This window comes from Puma concolor, chromosome E2 (genome assembly GCF_028749965.1).
Source record: "Puma concolor isolate L17-30 chromosome E2, mPumCon1.1.hap2, whole genome shotgun sequence".
Taxonomy (NCBI): Eukaryota; Metazoa; Chordata; class Mammalia; order Carnivora; family Felidae; genus Puma; species Puma concolor.
The window spans coordinates 45297107-45312352 of NC_141681.1; the positions used below are offsets into that span (position 1 = coordinate 45297107).

At 43.7% G+C, this 15246-nt stretch overlaps 1 non-coding gene across 1 annotated transcript; it reads right to left on the reverse strand.

The window, feature by feature from the left end:
- Positions 1–14210: 14210 nt before the first annotated feature.
- LOC112851451 (small nucleolar RNA U13) lies at positions 14211–14318 on the reverse strand. The gene has a single exon (XR_003222771.2). It is a non-coding gene; the product is annotated as a small nucleolar RNA U13 (small nucleolar RNA).
- Between the last annotated feature and the right edge of the window lie 928 nt (positions 14319–15246).

The following is a 15246-nucleotide window of genomic DNA, read 5'->3' on the forward strand; positions in this document are numbered from 1 at the left end:
CCAGTCTCCATCTATATATCTTGTTGCTCTCCCATCTCCTTCTCATGATTCCCACATCATCTGCTACAGGCACCAGGGAGAGGGGAAGGGGAAGGATACCTCTTGCCTTTAAGGACTACGTGCGACTCAGGGTGCCTGGGTGGCTCAGTCGGTTAAGCACCCAATTCTTCATTTCAGCTCAGGTCATGATCTTGTCATTGGTGGGATCGAGCCCCACATTAGGCTTTGTGCCGGTAGTGTAGAGCCTGTTTGGGATTCTCTGTCCCTTTCTCTCTGCCGCTCTGCCTGCTTGTGCACATGCACTTGCTCACTCTCTAAATACACATTAAAAAAAAAAAAAAAAAGGACTATGTGCAACTCAAAACTTGTTTCTATTTCCAGGGCGCTTGGGTGGTTCAATTGGTTAAGCGTCTGACTCTGATTTCAGCTCAGGTCCTGATCTCACAGTTGTGAGATTGAGCCCCACATCAGGTTCCACACTGAGTGTGGAGTCTGCCTGAGAGTCTCTCTCAAAATAAATAAATAAATAAATAAATCCAAAAAACTAAAAACAAAACAAATAACTTGTTTCTATTTCATTGGCCAGAATTTTGTCTCATGGCCACTTGTAGTTGCAAAGGTGACTGGGAAATGTAGTTTTTATTCTGGGCAGCATGTTCCTAGCCAAGTATCAGAAGTTCCTATATTACAGAAGATGGGGAGAAGGGATATTGGGGTCAATAAGTAGTTCTACCACAGTTTCTGTGGGTGGGAGATCCTAATTGTTCACTTAATAATACTTTTATTGTACATGCAGAAGCCCCTTGTTAGCTCCTTGAAGTAATTCCTGGTGGGGTGCCTATTTGGGGGATTCTACTTAATTGTTGCAATTACTTAATTACAACTTCTAGAGAAAGAGTTGGCAGCAGCAGGCACAACCACAGTGAGAAGAATGAGGTTGAACTGTTTAAGAGTTGAGGGGAGGGGCGCCTGGGTGGCGCAGTCGGTTGAGCGTCCGACTTCAGCCAGGTCACGATCTCGCGGTCCGTGAGTTCGAGCCCCGCGTCAGGCTCTGGGCTGATGGCTCAGAGCCTGGAGCCTGTTTCCGATTCTGTGTCTCCCTCTCTCTCTGCCCCTCCCCCGTTCATGCTCTGTCTCTCTCTGTCCCAAAAATAAATAAATGTTGAAAAAAAAAAATTTAAAAAAAAAAAAAAAAAAAAAGAGTTGAGGGGATCCTCAGGGGAAACTGCTGACATCCACAAACAGCTTGTTATATACATACTTTGATGCCCACCATAATGGACACAGACACTTACATACACAGAACACACACACCTGGACTCACAAACACTGGAAACATACTCAAAACACAGAGACTCACACTCAAACATGAGAGGTTATAGTGCACACAGATTCTCTCACACACGGGGAAGCCACACATGAAACCTTGAGACTCACATCAGACACCCACCAGTTATAGATCTGCACCTATACATACACACACATCACTGAAATTGTCAACGTACAAAAAAAAGAACCAAAAAAACATTACTTTAGAAAAAGATCCCAAGGCTTAGGCCCCTGTGGTGTCAGGGAATTGTCAGAGTGAGGAGCCTTAGAGGGGGTGTCCCCCAGCTTCCCAACCAGTACCTACCAGCTTGAGTTCAGCCAGAGTCCATGAACCTTGGTTTCATAAGACCTCAGTTCATTGCAATGAAAGACAGTAAATATCCAATATTCTACATTTTTTGAGCCTCCACTGTATGTCAGGCCTGATATGGAGAACATATTCATTAATTGGACACAGTCCTTGCTTGGGAGTTAAAGACAGACAAATAGATAATTACAAAGCATTGTCTCTTTTTTTAAAACTGTGATAATAATGAATAAGGTTGAAAAAAATAATAAGGTTGCTGGCAGTGGGGGAAGGAGAACAAAATCACTAAATCCCCCAGGTGGTCCTGGTATGAGAGAAAGAATGGGGTAGGGACATTTGAATAGAAATCACCTGAACAAAAAGGGATCGGGCTTTGTAGGCCTGATATAACCCCTTTGGTGATTCATGCCCATCAGGAACCTGATCACTGTGCTCAACACAAACTTAGGCTGAATGCAACCTTTGTCCTGGAGCTGAGCTACATCAGTAACTGAACATGCTTAATGGCCTGCGGGAGTTGATTCATGTACCAGTTACAAATTTGGATTATTCAGTAGGTTAAGAGAGGTGGTATAACCTTACTGAGGAAGAGCACAGGCTCTGAAGCCAGGAAGCCTGGATTCAAACCCCAGCTCTTTCACACAGCCACTGGGTGACTGAACAAGTATTCCTCTGTGGGTTTGAGCTTCATTCCTATAAAGTGGGTCTGAATACATTACTTCCCCGAAACGATTGTTGTGAGCATTAAATGAGCTAATATATATTAAGCGCTTAAATCAACTCCAGCCATATAGGTAAATGCTTAGTATTAGCTGTAGATATTATAATAACTACATGCATCCAACATTAGTAATGCTGACTTTATTTAATCCTCAAAGCGGGACCTGCTACTAATTTCTTCACCTTAATTTCTTACCTCACCCCATCTTTCCACGTCTGGCGTCATCCTCTCTGGAAGGGATACCCAGAGGTTCCCAGACCCACACTAGCTTCCCAAGTCCCTGCAACCTCAGGCGTCCCTAGCTTCGGCACCATCCCAGACACGGGCAATAACCACTCAGCCGCCACGTGGGGGCAGCAGTGCACCGCTCAGCGAACTGCGCGCAGCGTCAGGTAAAGCGCCGAGTCTCTCAGGCACTGGGCGGGGGCTCCAGCCTGGCACGCGAACTTCATTTCCCAGAAAACCATGCGACAACCTTAGCCTCATTTTGCTCCTGTCTGGAAGCGCAAGTCTTGCTCCCTCCCAGCTGCGCGGGGAATTGAGGGGCGAAGGGATTTGGGCTTTTCCGTGGAGGACGATGTTGCGCAGGCGTGGAGGGCTGCAGAGCCCGTCTGAGTTTAATCGGCGAATGGGAACCGCTGTCCCGGTGGGGGCGCCAGAGCTGACTTTCTGGCTTCTTGGAAGAACCGAGAACAGGTCACTTTGTGGCTGGGAGTTGGCTGGGCCATCTTCCCTCCTTCCTGCTTTCCTGCTGTCATTCACTCTCCAGGCTTGTGGTCGGCAATCAAGCCAGGTGAAGGCGCTCATACCTTAAATGAAACAATATCCCCTTTACCTTCTTTTCTCTCTCCCAAACAGTTAAATCTTTTTCCCCAACATATTAAGGGATTTTAAATTAGAATAGTTAAGGATTTCTCAAGTACCCATCACCCAGCTGTATGTTTGTCAAACATATGGCCGTGTTTTATTTACTCGGCTTTCTCTTCTCCTCTCCCATTATTTTAAAGCAAATCTCACGCAATATATCATCTCATTTGGAAGTGTTTCTGTATGTATCTCTCTAAAAGATAGTTTCAATTACACCAAAATTATCTAATATAATTATTTAATATTGTGTAATATAAATAATTATTTAATATCTAATATAGGTCAGTATTCAGAAGTCCCTGGTTGTTTCATAAATCTTTTTTTTTTTTTAATGTTTATTTTTGAGAGAGAGAGAGAGAGAGACAGGGCATGAGTGGGGGAGGGGCAGAGAGAGGGAGCCACAGAATCCAAAGCAGGCTCCAGGCTCTGAGCTGTCAGTACAGAGACCATCCTGGGGTTAGAACCCATGAAAGGTAAGATTGTGACCTGAGCCAAAGTCCCATGCTTAACCGGCTGAGCCACCTGATTGCCCCATTCCTAAATGTCTTTTTACTGTTGGTTTGTTCAAATCAGAATCCAGGCAAGGTTCACACACAGCATTTGATTGACATCTAAGTCTCTTATTCTGTAACATTTCCTCCTCCCTCTCAATCTTCTTGTGGGATTTCTTACAGTCTGATTTGGCTGGTTGTACCTCTTGGTATCCTTCAATATGTTCTTCTATTCCGGTGTGTTCTATAAACTGCTTGGTTCAAAAACTGGGTTAGATGCAGGTTCAATTTTCCAGGTAAATACACTTTCTGGATGGTGTTTGAGTTCTTCCATCAGGAGGTACCTACGTGCCTCTTGAGTTTGCAACTCCTGGTGTGTTGGTCCTAAAATATGTTTACAGGGGTGTCTGGGTGGCTCAGTCGGTTAAGCGTCCTACTCTTGATTGCAGCTCAGGTCACAACCTCATGGTTTGTGAGTTTTAGCCCGGCCTCTGGCTCTGCGCTGACATCACAGAGCCTTCTTGGGATTGGCTCTCTCCCTCTCTGTCTGCCTCTCCCCTGTTCACACTCTCTCTCTCTCAAAATAACTAAAGTTTTTTTAAAAAGTTTTTAAAAATCTTAAAGTAAAATATGTTCATAAGTTGTTTGACACTTCTCTTTTTTTAAATTTTTTTTAACTTTTATTTTTTTGTGAGAGACAGAGAGCAGGAGTGGGGGAGGGGAAAAGAGAGAGAGAGACACAGAATCCGAAGCAGGCTCCAGGCTCTGAGCTGGCAGCACAGGGTCCCACATGGGGCTCAAACTCACAAACAGATCATGACCTTAGCTGAAGTCGGATGCTCAAACGACTGAGCCACCCAGGCGCCTCTTGACACTTCTCTTTTTAAGAGCCCTCCCCTTGAGTGTGGAATGGACTTAGTGCCCCACTTCTAAGGAAGAGAGCATGGCAGAAGTAATGGTGTATGACTTTCATGTTTTTTTGTTTTTTGTTTCTTGTTTTTTGAGAGCTAGAGAACAAGCAGGGGAGGGGCAAAGAGAGAGGGAGACAGAGAATCCCAAACAGGTCCCACGGCTGTCAGCGAAGAGCCTGACACCGGGCTTAAACCCAGCAAGCAGGAGATCACAACCTGAGCCAAAATCAAGAGCCAGACGCCTAACCTCCTGAGCCACCCAGGCATCCCAGTGCATGACTTCTAAGACCAGGTCATAAAAGCCATGTATCGGGATCACTTGCTTGGGGAGAAGCCAGCTGCCCATAATTGTGATGACACTCATGCAGCCCTATAGGGAAGTCCATGTGGCAAGGAACCGAGGTCTGTGAGGGATCTGCAAGGAACTGAGGCCCCCTCTTGGAAGCTGATCCTCCACACTAGTCAAGCCAAGAGGTAACTGCAGTCCTGACCAACAACCCAACTGCATCCCATGAGAGATCCCAAGCCAGAATCACCCAGTTATGCCACTCCTGAATTCGTGACCCAAAGAAAATGAGATAATAGGTTGTTTTAAGCTGTTAAATTTTCAGGGTGCCTGGATGACTCAGTTGGAAGAGCCTGCAGCTCTTGATCTCAGGGTTGTGAGTTCAAGCCCCATATTGGGTGAAGAGATTACATATATACATAAGCTTTAAGCCTTTAAATTTTGGTTTTAATTTGTTAGCAGCAATAGGTACTTAATGCACCTGTGTTCTAATTACCTGTTGTTGGATTAAGTATTACCTAAACCTCAGCAACTTAAAACAGACATTATGTTTTTCCTACATTTTTGCAGATGACGAATTTAGGAAGGGGGTGCCTTGGTGGCTCAGGAGGTTAAGCATCTTGCTATCGATTTCAGCTCAGGTCATGATCTCATGACTGGTAGGATTGACCCCCCACATCAGGCCCTGCACTGATAGTGCAGAGCCTGCTTGGGATTCTCTCTCTCTCTCTCTCTCTCTCTCTCTCTCTCTCTGCCCTTCCCCCATGCACACACGTGCATGTGTGCCTGCATGCTCTCTCTCTCAAAATAAATAACATCTAAAAATAAAGAATTTATGAGGCACCTGGGTGGCTCAGTCGGTTAGGCATCCAACTTCGGCTTAGGTCATGATCTCACAGTTTGTGGGTTCAAGCCCCGCTTCAGGCTCTGTGCTGACAGCTTGTAGCCTGTTTCAGATTCTGTGTCTCCCTCTCTCTCTGCCCCTCCCCCACTTGTGCTCTGTCTCTCTCACTCTCAAAAATAAATAAACATTAAAAATTAAAAAAAAAAAATTTAGGAGGGGCTTGACTTAAGATCTCTCATGTGTTTGAGTCAGAAGTTGGCTGGGATTGGAGTCATCTCAAGGCTTGACTAGGCTGGATGTCCAAAGTGACTCAGCAACTTGGCCGACAGTGACACTGGCTGTTGGCAGGGAGCTCAGCAGGAACTAAAAACAGAGCACCTCTATACCAAAGCACCTCTACATGGCCTTCCAGCACTGCAGTCTCAGGGTAGCTGGATTTTCACATGGTAGCTGGCTTTCTTCAGAGTGTTCTAGGAGAACCAGGCAAAGCTGCATGGTCTTTTCTGACCTTAGAAGTCACATAGTATCACTCTGCTGCTATCTCTTGATCTAAGTGAACACAAACCCACCCAGATTCAAGAGGAAGCCACATAGTTTCCAATTCTTGATGCAAGGAATGTGAAGGCTTTGGTGGTCAAGTTTTTAAAACAGTTTCACCTTGCTATACAGAACTTTTTTTTTTTTTTTTTTTGGTAATGTCTATACCCAACATGGGGCTGGAACTCACAACCCTGAGATCAAGAGTCACATCCTCTTCTGACTGAGTCAGCCAGGTTCCCCTATAGAAAACATTCTTTAAGGCACTAACTTGGGTCCTTTTCTCTCCTCATTCTACACATTCTTCTCTGATCTATTCTTGTGATGACTTTGATCGCCATCTACATGCAATTCCCAGGTCTATCTCCAGCCTAGATACTTTCCTGATGTACATAGTGGTTGCCAACAGGACAGCTCCCTGCTCCTGCATTAGATGTTGCTTAGATACCTTAAAGACCAGGCTGTGCCAGTGTAAGTTCCTGGGCCACAGAATCATGAAAAATAACAAAAAAATTATTGTTGCTTTTTTTTTTTTTTTAAATTTTTTTTTCAACGTTTATTTATTTTTGGGACAGAGAGAGACAGAGCATGAACAGGGGAGGGGCAGAGAGAGAGGGAGACACAGAATCGGAAACAGGCTCCAGGCTCCGAGCCATCAGCCCAGAGCCCGACGCGGGGCTCGAACTCACAGACCGTGAGATCGTGACCTGGCTGAAGTCGGACGCTTAACCGACTGCGCCACCCAGGCGCCCCTATTGTTGCTTTTTTTAAATGTCTATTTTTGAGAGAGAGAGAGAGCATGAGCAGGGGAAAGGGAGAGAGAGAGGGAGACACAGAATCTGAAGTAGGCTACAGGCTCTGAGCTGTCAGCACAGAGCCCGATGTGGGGCTTGAACTCACGAACTATGAGGTCATGACCTGAGCTGAATTCAGATACTCCACTAACTGAACCATCCAGGTGCCCCTAAAATTATTGTTGCTTTAAGCTACTAATTTTGGGTAATTTGTTATGCAGCAAAGGCTAACTGATACACGATTAAGGAAATGTTTCCTGTCTACCTGTGGGTTTTGCAAAAGGGACTATATGTTTTTCACAACATAAACAATCACAATGCCAGCACAGGGTCTGGCATATTGTATTCATTCACCCATCCATCTACTCATTCAATCATGTATTCATTTATTCATTCATTCAACACATATTTATTGAGATCCTGCCATGTTGCAGGAACCTTACTAGGTACTGTTGCTACGGCAGTACCAAAACAGACAAAGTCCCTGTCCTCATGGAGTTCACGTAATTTAAAGCATTTATTTGGGGAAAAATAGCAGTTTGGAATCCCATTTTACATGCTATGACAAAATAGATTCCAATTGGATTTGAGCAATATGTGTGTGGGGTAATTGCATGAAAATGTAAAGGTTTTTAACAGCAAATACTGAATGACCTCTGTATGGAGAAAGATGTTCTGAACTTCAACATAGTGGGGGAACAGACCATCAAGGAAAAGACTGATGAATTTGGCTATACAAAGAGCTGAATATTTTATATGTGCAAAAAAGGCATAGGCAAAATTAAAGTAAATATGCATTAGAGAAGTATATTTGCAACAAAAGTGATAGGCAATTGATTAACACCCTTAATGAATGGAGATATTAACAAAGTAATGTGAAATTAACATGAAAAGCCAATAAATGAAAATAGGCATAGAATATGAAAAGACAATTTGTAAAAGAAATATCAATGGCCAAAAAAATCATGAAAGCCATGTTCACCCAAAAATGTTACTTAAAAATACTGGGACACCTCTTTTTTTTAAAGATTTTATTTTTTAAAGTAATCTCTATACCCAATGTGGGGCTCAAACTTAAAACCCCAAGATCAAGAGTCACATGCTCCACTGACTGAGCTAGCCAGATGCCCTGAAGGACTCCTTCTTTTGTCTGACAAATCAGCAAAGATGCTTAAACTATGGTTTCGCAAGGCTGAAGACAATTCAGGGCAATAAGAAATTCCATCCACCAAGGTTGGGATGTGAGTGGCAACAACCTTTCTGGAGAATGACAGAGATGAATCCAAAGCCTGAAAATATGGACATCTATTGATCCATCACTGACATTCCTAGGAATTTAGCCCCTGAAAATAATGAGGGAAGTGGGTAAATATTTTACTGAAAGGATTTTCATTGCACTATATATATATATATATATATATATATATATATATATATATACATATTTTTTTTTTAATTATAAAAAAGAAAGAGGAGTGCATGGATGGCTTAGTCAGTTGAGCATCTGACTTTGGTTCGGGTCATGATCTCACAGTTTGGCTCATGAGTTCAAGCCTCACATTGGGCTCTCTGCTGCCAGCACAGAGTCTGCTCTGGATCCTCTGTTTCCCTCTCTCTCTGCCCCTCCCCAGCTCACACGTTTTTGTTTTTTGTTCTCTCTCTCTGTCTTTCTCAAAAATAAGTAAATATAAAAGAATGAAAGAAAGAAAGAAAGAAAGAAAGAAAGAAAGAAAGAAAGAAAGAGAAAAGGAGGAAGGAAGGAAGGAAGGAAGGAAAAGAAATTCTGTTCAAGCAGAATTTAACAACGTTATAGGAAGTGTTACAAATGCTCAAATATTAAACGGTTCCTTGATAAAAGAAATGTGGATTTTGCTGGCTTAAACAAAGATGAGCTGCTTTATTATAAGAATTTTCATTAATATGATAGATTCCATGATAATATACAAGAGGGAATATCCTAGGCATTATTTTCTGAATTTATTTGGTCGTGGAGCCTGTAACAGTTAGCTACTGCTGTGTAACAAACCACACCCAAATTTCGTAGCTCAAAACAATAACCATTTATTATTCTCACAAGTCTATGCTGAGTGGTTCTGCTGATCTGGGTCTGGCATAGTTGATCTTGGCTGAGCCTTCTTGTCGACCTGTTTTCATGGAGGAGCGAGAATCCAGACAGTGAAAGAGAGGGAAAACAGGCTTCTTGAGGCCTAGGCTGGGAAGTATTACACTGTTCTTTCACCTCACTCTGTTGGTCAGTGACAAGGCCAGTGTAGCTTCAAGGCGTTGGGAAATAGACTTCAGCCCTTGACATGAGAAGCTACAGAGTCAATTTGTACAAGGTAAGGGGGGAGGGGGGGCAGTGAGGAATGGAAAATAAGGCAGTTTTTGCAGTCAGTCTACCACAGAGCCCTTTCTTCATGCACTACATTAATTAAATTCAATAAAGCTAGCTGCTGTTAACTGAAGAACCTCCAAAACTCAGTGGCTTAATAAATTAATTTTTTAAATTCACACCATAGTCCAATGCAAGTCAGTGGGGTCACTCTGCTCCACAGAGTCTTTTAGAGACCCAGCCTCTTTCCATCTTTTGTCTTGGCCCCCCTCTAGGTTCTCAGAGTCCTTCCTGTTGAGCCAGTGGGTATTTTTGTTTGTTGTTGTTGTTTTTTAATGTTTGTTTATTTTTGAGAGAAAGAGACAGAATGCCAGTGGGTTAGGAGCAGAGAGAGGGAGACACAGAATCCGAAGCGGGCTCCAGGCTCCGAGCTGTCAGCACAGAGCCTGAAGCAGGGCTCGAACTCACGAGCTGCGAGATCATGACCTGAGTGGAAGTTGGATGCTCAACCGACTGAGCCACCCAGGCGCCCCTGTTTGTTTGGTTTTTAAGTAGGCTCCACACCCAACATAGGGCTTGAACTCATGACCCTGAGATCAAGGGGCACCTGGGTGGTTCAGTCTGTTGGGTGTCTGACTTCGGCTCAGGTCACAATCTCACAGCTTGTGAGTTTGAGCCCTACATCAGGCTCTGTGCCGACAGCTCAGAGCCTGCATCCTGCTTGGGATTCTTTGGCTCCCTTTCTCTCTGCCCCTCCCCCACTCACGTTTTGTCTCTCTCCTTCAAAAATAGATAAACATTAAAAAAAATTAAAAAGAAAAAAAGAAGAGTCACATGGTCTAGGTCTCAGCCAGCCAGGAAGCACCCCCCACCCCCAATGTGGGAGGTTTTTAAGGTCAGACCTGGAGATTGAACACCACACATGCCATTGGCTAGAAGTCAGTTATAGGTCCATATAAAATTGCAAGGGACAATAGGAAATATAGTTCAGCTGTGTGTGAAAAAACAAAGGGAAGCAGTTTTGGTGAACAATTAGCTAACCTCTGCCACACGTTTTGGGACATGCTATATCTGAAAATAGAGATGGGTTATGTTTGTTTCCTTGTTCATTGCCTGTCTCCCTCTACTAGGATATGACCATTACATCCCCATCACTTATCCAGGGGTATGGGCATGAATATAGTAAGCACTCAATGAATATATGTAGAATGAATGAATGAAAAAAATTCTAGTAATTTTCAGATGATGCAATGTTTTGGACACACTAAAAATGATATTTTTAGGAACATGGGAATTGCTCAGGGTATGTATAATGGGCACTGTGGATTAGATAGAATTTAATATAAGCCCTCTAACAGAACTCAGTAGGGCAGCAGAGGCTTAAATAAAATTAAGTGTTCTTTCTTTCCCATGGTAGCCTGATGTAAGCAGTCCTGGGCTGATAACAAAGCTTAGTATCAGGTACCCAGACAACTTCAATCGATGGCCCTGCCATCCCTAGGGGAGTGCCCTGGCCTGCATGGTCCAAGATGGCTCCCACCACATCCACATTCCAGGCAGTGAGAAAGAGAAAGAGGAAATGAAAACTCACTCTGATGCTTCTTCAGAGCACAACCAAGAAATGAAATCCTAGTTTTAGTGTTTAATTTATTCTGCCTTATGGAGTATGACAGTCATCTCCTTGGTTACTTTTCAGGGCAAAAGCTGTTAGAGCTGATGTCTAACAATGAGGTTGGGTCACAGGTGAGCAATCGAAGGGAATATAGCTGCAAGTTCCAGGTTAATGCAAGTTGTTTGCAAGTTGATGAGCAGGATGCAAATTGCCTATGCAAATTTTATACATTATTAGAAATATATAAAAATAATTCCAGGACAAAAAATCAAATGAGAAACATAACTACATAGAAGTTGTCTTTGAGGGGCATCTGGGTGGCTCAGTCGTTAAGCACCTGACTTCAGCTCAGGTCATGATCTCACAGTTCTTGAGCTTGAGTCCTACATCAGGTTGAGCTTCAGCCCCCCTTTGGGTGAGCCTGCTTCTCTCTCTCTCTCTCTCTCTCTCTCTCTCTCTCTCTCCCCCCCCCTTCTCCCTCTGCCCCTCCTGGGATTCTCTCTCTCTCTCTCTCTCTCTGCCCCTCGCTCACTTGCAGCCTCCCCTCTCTTAAATAAACAAATAAATAAATAAATGAATAAAACAAAAAAAGTCGTCTTTGAAAAGTGGGTGAATTTTTCCTTTTAATTTTTCTCTTGCTGTATTTTATACATTTTCTACAATGGGCAGGCATTACCAGGTATTTTAAGTATTTTTAATTATGAAATATAGCACACCTACAGAAAGAGAAAAAATAAGGATGCACAGTGTACAGGATCATTTTAACGTGAACACCCAAGTATCAGAGTGATCAGGCTGGATAGGGGTGGAATGCCGGAGAAAGTACCTGCTTTAGCTGGAGCAGGAGGCAGGAGGGAATTACCAAGGAAAGCTTTAGGGAGGGGAGCCATCTGAACCATGAGGAAGCCTCAAAGATGAGGAAGGTTTGTTGTGCAACCATGAAAGCACCTACTCTATTGACTGGTTTTCATTCTAATGAGGAAGTCTGAATTATATAAATAATCCCCCAAAGGATGATGATGATGATGATGATGAATAGCTAAGAATTATTGACCATGTGTCCCGTGCCTAGCTTTGAGCTGGGTGATGCTGGGGACATAGTGGTCCCTAAGATAGCCCTGCCCTCCGTCATAAGGCCTTCATTCCAGTCCAGGAAACAAACATTATTGATCACTACTGATTTTAAAAAATTTTTTTTTTCAACGTTTTTTATTTATTTTTTTTGGGACAGAGAGAGACAGAGCATGAACGGGGGAGGGGGGGAGAGAGAGGGAAACACAGAATCGGAAACAGGCTCCAGGCTCTGAGCCATCAGCCCAGAGCCCGACGCGGGGCTCGAACTCACGGACCGCAAGATCGTGACCTGGCTGAAGTCGGACGCTCAACCGACTGCGCCACCCAGGCGCCCCGATCACTACTGATTTTAATTTGTTGTGATGTCTTGGGGAAGAAGTTTGGGGAATCTTAGGAGCATATAACAGGCAACCTGCTCCAGTCTGCGATAGGGGAGGTCAAGAAAGACTTCTTTGATGAAGTGCAATCACTGAAACAACTCCAAAGCAAGAAGGGTAGGAGAGCAGTCCCTGGGTGGCTCAGTTGGTTAAGCATCCAACTCTTGGTTTTGGCTCAGGTCATGATCTCACGGTTTCATGGGTTCAAGCCCTACGTCGAGCTCTGTGCTGGCATTGTGGAGCTTGCTTGGGATCCTCTCTCTCCCTCTCTCTGCCCCTCCCCCACTATCTCTGTCTCTCTCAAATAAACAAACAAACAAACTTAAAAAAAGGGGAGGGGTGGTACGAGAAACGTTCCTGCAGGGACACAGCCTATGCAAGAGCCTGGCAGCAGGGAGTCTGGGAAGAAGAGTGGGGATAGAGTGATGGTTAATTTTTTCTGTCTGGCATACAGAGTTCCTCCATATTTGCTGTGTCTGTGAGGGTGTTTCCAAGTAAGATTATCATCTGAATCGGTAGACTGACTAAAGCAAACTGCCCTCCCCAATGCTTGGAGGCATACTCTAAATCTTTGAGGGTATGAAAGAACCAGAGACTGCTGAAGGAATAAGTTCAGTTCTGCCTGACTGTGGCACTGGAACATTGGTCTTCTGCACTCAGACTGGGATTTATACCATTGGCTCCCCTGGTTTGTGGACCTCCAGACTTGGACCAGGACTTAAACCACTGGCTGTCCTGGGTCTCCAGCTTGTAGACAGCAGACTGTGGGACTTCTCAGCCACCGTAATAGTGTGCCGATTCCTTATAATAAATCTCTTTCTCCTATTTGTTCTATATATTCTGTTTCTCTGGAGAATCCTGACTAATACACCATTAAACAAAGGGCAACGGAGGGACATTAGTCTGGATTAGTCATCACATAACTATTTGGCATTAACCATGCTTGGGTTTAGACTCTGCCATCCCCTCAGGCGGGTGACACCATCTCTCTGAACCTCCACTTCCTCCTGCTTGTTCCTTCAGCAGAGTCGTGAGCAGCCCTCCAATACCTGCCTGTACAGCAGTTACCCCAGCTGGGTCATCAAGGCCTCAGGAGATATTAGCTGGGTTATGGCTATTGTCTATTTATTCACCGGTGGCATTGTAACACGAACATCGTTAAGGCAGCAAATTGTGAGGATTAAAAGCATGAGCTACAGAGCCAGCCTTCCTGAGTTCAGATCTTTTTTTTTTTTTTTTAATAGGCTGTACACCCAGCGAGGCCTGAACTCACAACCCCAAGATCAAGAGTCACATGCTCTACCAACTGAGCCAGATAGGCACCCTGCTGAGTTCAAATCTTGACTCTGGCACTCACTAGCTGTGTGATCTTGGGCAAGTAATCCCATCTCTCCCCTCATTGACATGATATAGTAACACTTCTACCTGCATCAGTCAGAATAGGCTGGAATATGCTGTGGTAAGAAATGAGCCCTAGACCTTAGTGGACTAACTCCTCAAATTTTATTTCTTGCACATAGAAACAGGCATGTCCTCCATGCCATGGCTTAGTGACCCAGTTAGCTTCCTTCATGTGGCACCTCTGTGCTTGCCTGACTCCCAGTGTTGCCTAGGCAGGAGATGAGAGCATAGAGCATCCTGTATTGGCTTTTAGATTTATTTATTTATTATTATTATATTGTTGTTATTATTATTATTATTATTATTATTATTATTATTATTATTTTACATCAGACAGGTAATGTGCCAACATTGTAACAAGGTTTAAGGGTGGCTGGCACATGTCACATAACAGCATGAACATCCAATCATCGCATCTATGAACTACAAAAGGATCTAAATGCTACATTTAAAAGTGACATTCCTGGGGCACCTGGCTGGCTTAGTCTGTAGAGCATGTGAGTCTGCGCTGTTTGATCTCTGGGCCATGAGTACGAGCCCCACACTGGGTACTTATTACTTAAAAAATCAAATAAGGGGTGCCTGGCTGGCTTAGTGGGGGGAGCACGTGACTCTTGATCTCAGGGATGTAAATTTAAGCCCCATGTTGGGTATAGAGATTACTTAAAAATAAAATCTTTAAATATTAAATAGAGGCACCTGGGTGGCTCAGTTGGTTAAGCATCCGACTCTTGTTTTCGGCTCAGGTTGTAATCTCAAGGTCATGAGATCGGACTCTGTGTTTGGCTCCATGCTAACCATGGAGCCTGCTTGGGATTCTCTGTCTTCCACTCTCTCTGCCCTTCTCCCGCTTGCATTTTTTCTCTCTCTCCAAAAAATAAATAGGCATTTAAAGAAAATAAAAATAAATAAAACAAAATTAAAAAATAAGTAAAAGTGACACTCCCAATATTTCCCTTCATATTTTATTGGCCAAAACAAGTCACATAACCATGCCTGAGGTCAAAGAAATCTGGGAGATGGTGGAAGACTTTAGTAACGCTTGCTGTACTATCTCATTGATGGTGCTGAAATTCAATGAGAAAACTCACACAAAACATTTCATTCTTCAACAAATATTTACTGAGTACCAAAGACGTGCCAGGCACTGTTCTAGGAACCAGGTACACAGCAGTGAGCAAGAGACAGAAATCCTTTGAGGAGCTAATATTCTAGTGGGAGAGAAAGACAAGGAACAGGATAAATAAGTAAACTATACACTATGTTAGCAGATGATAAATGATAAAGGCAGTGGGGGGTGGGATGGGGAGTGTGTGTGGGGGGGTGAAATCAGAGATCTGAAAGGACCTTCCTGAGACCACTA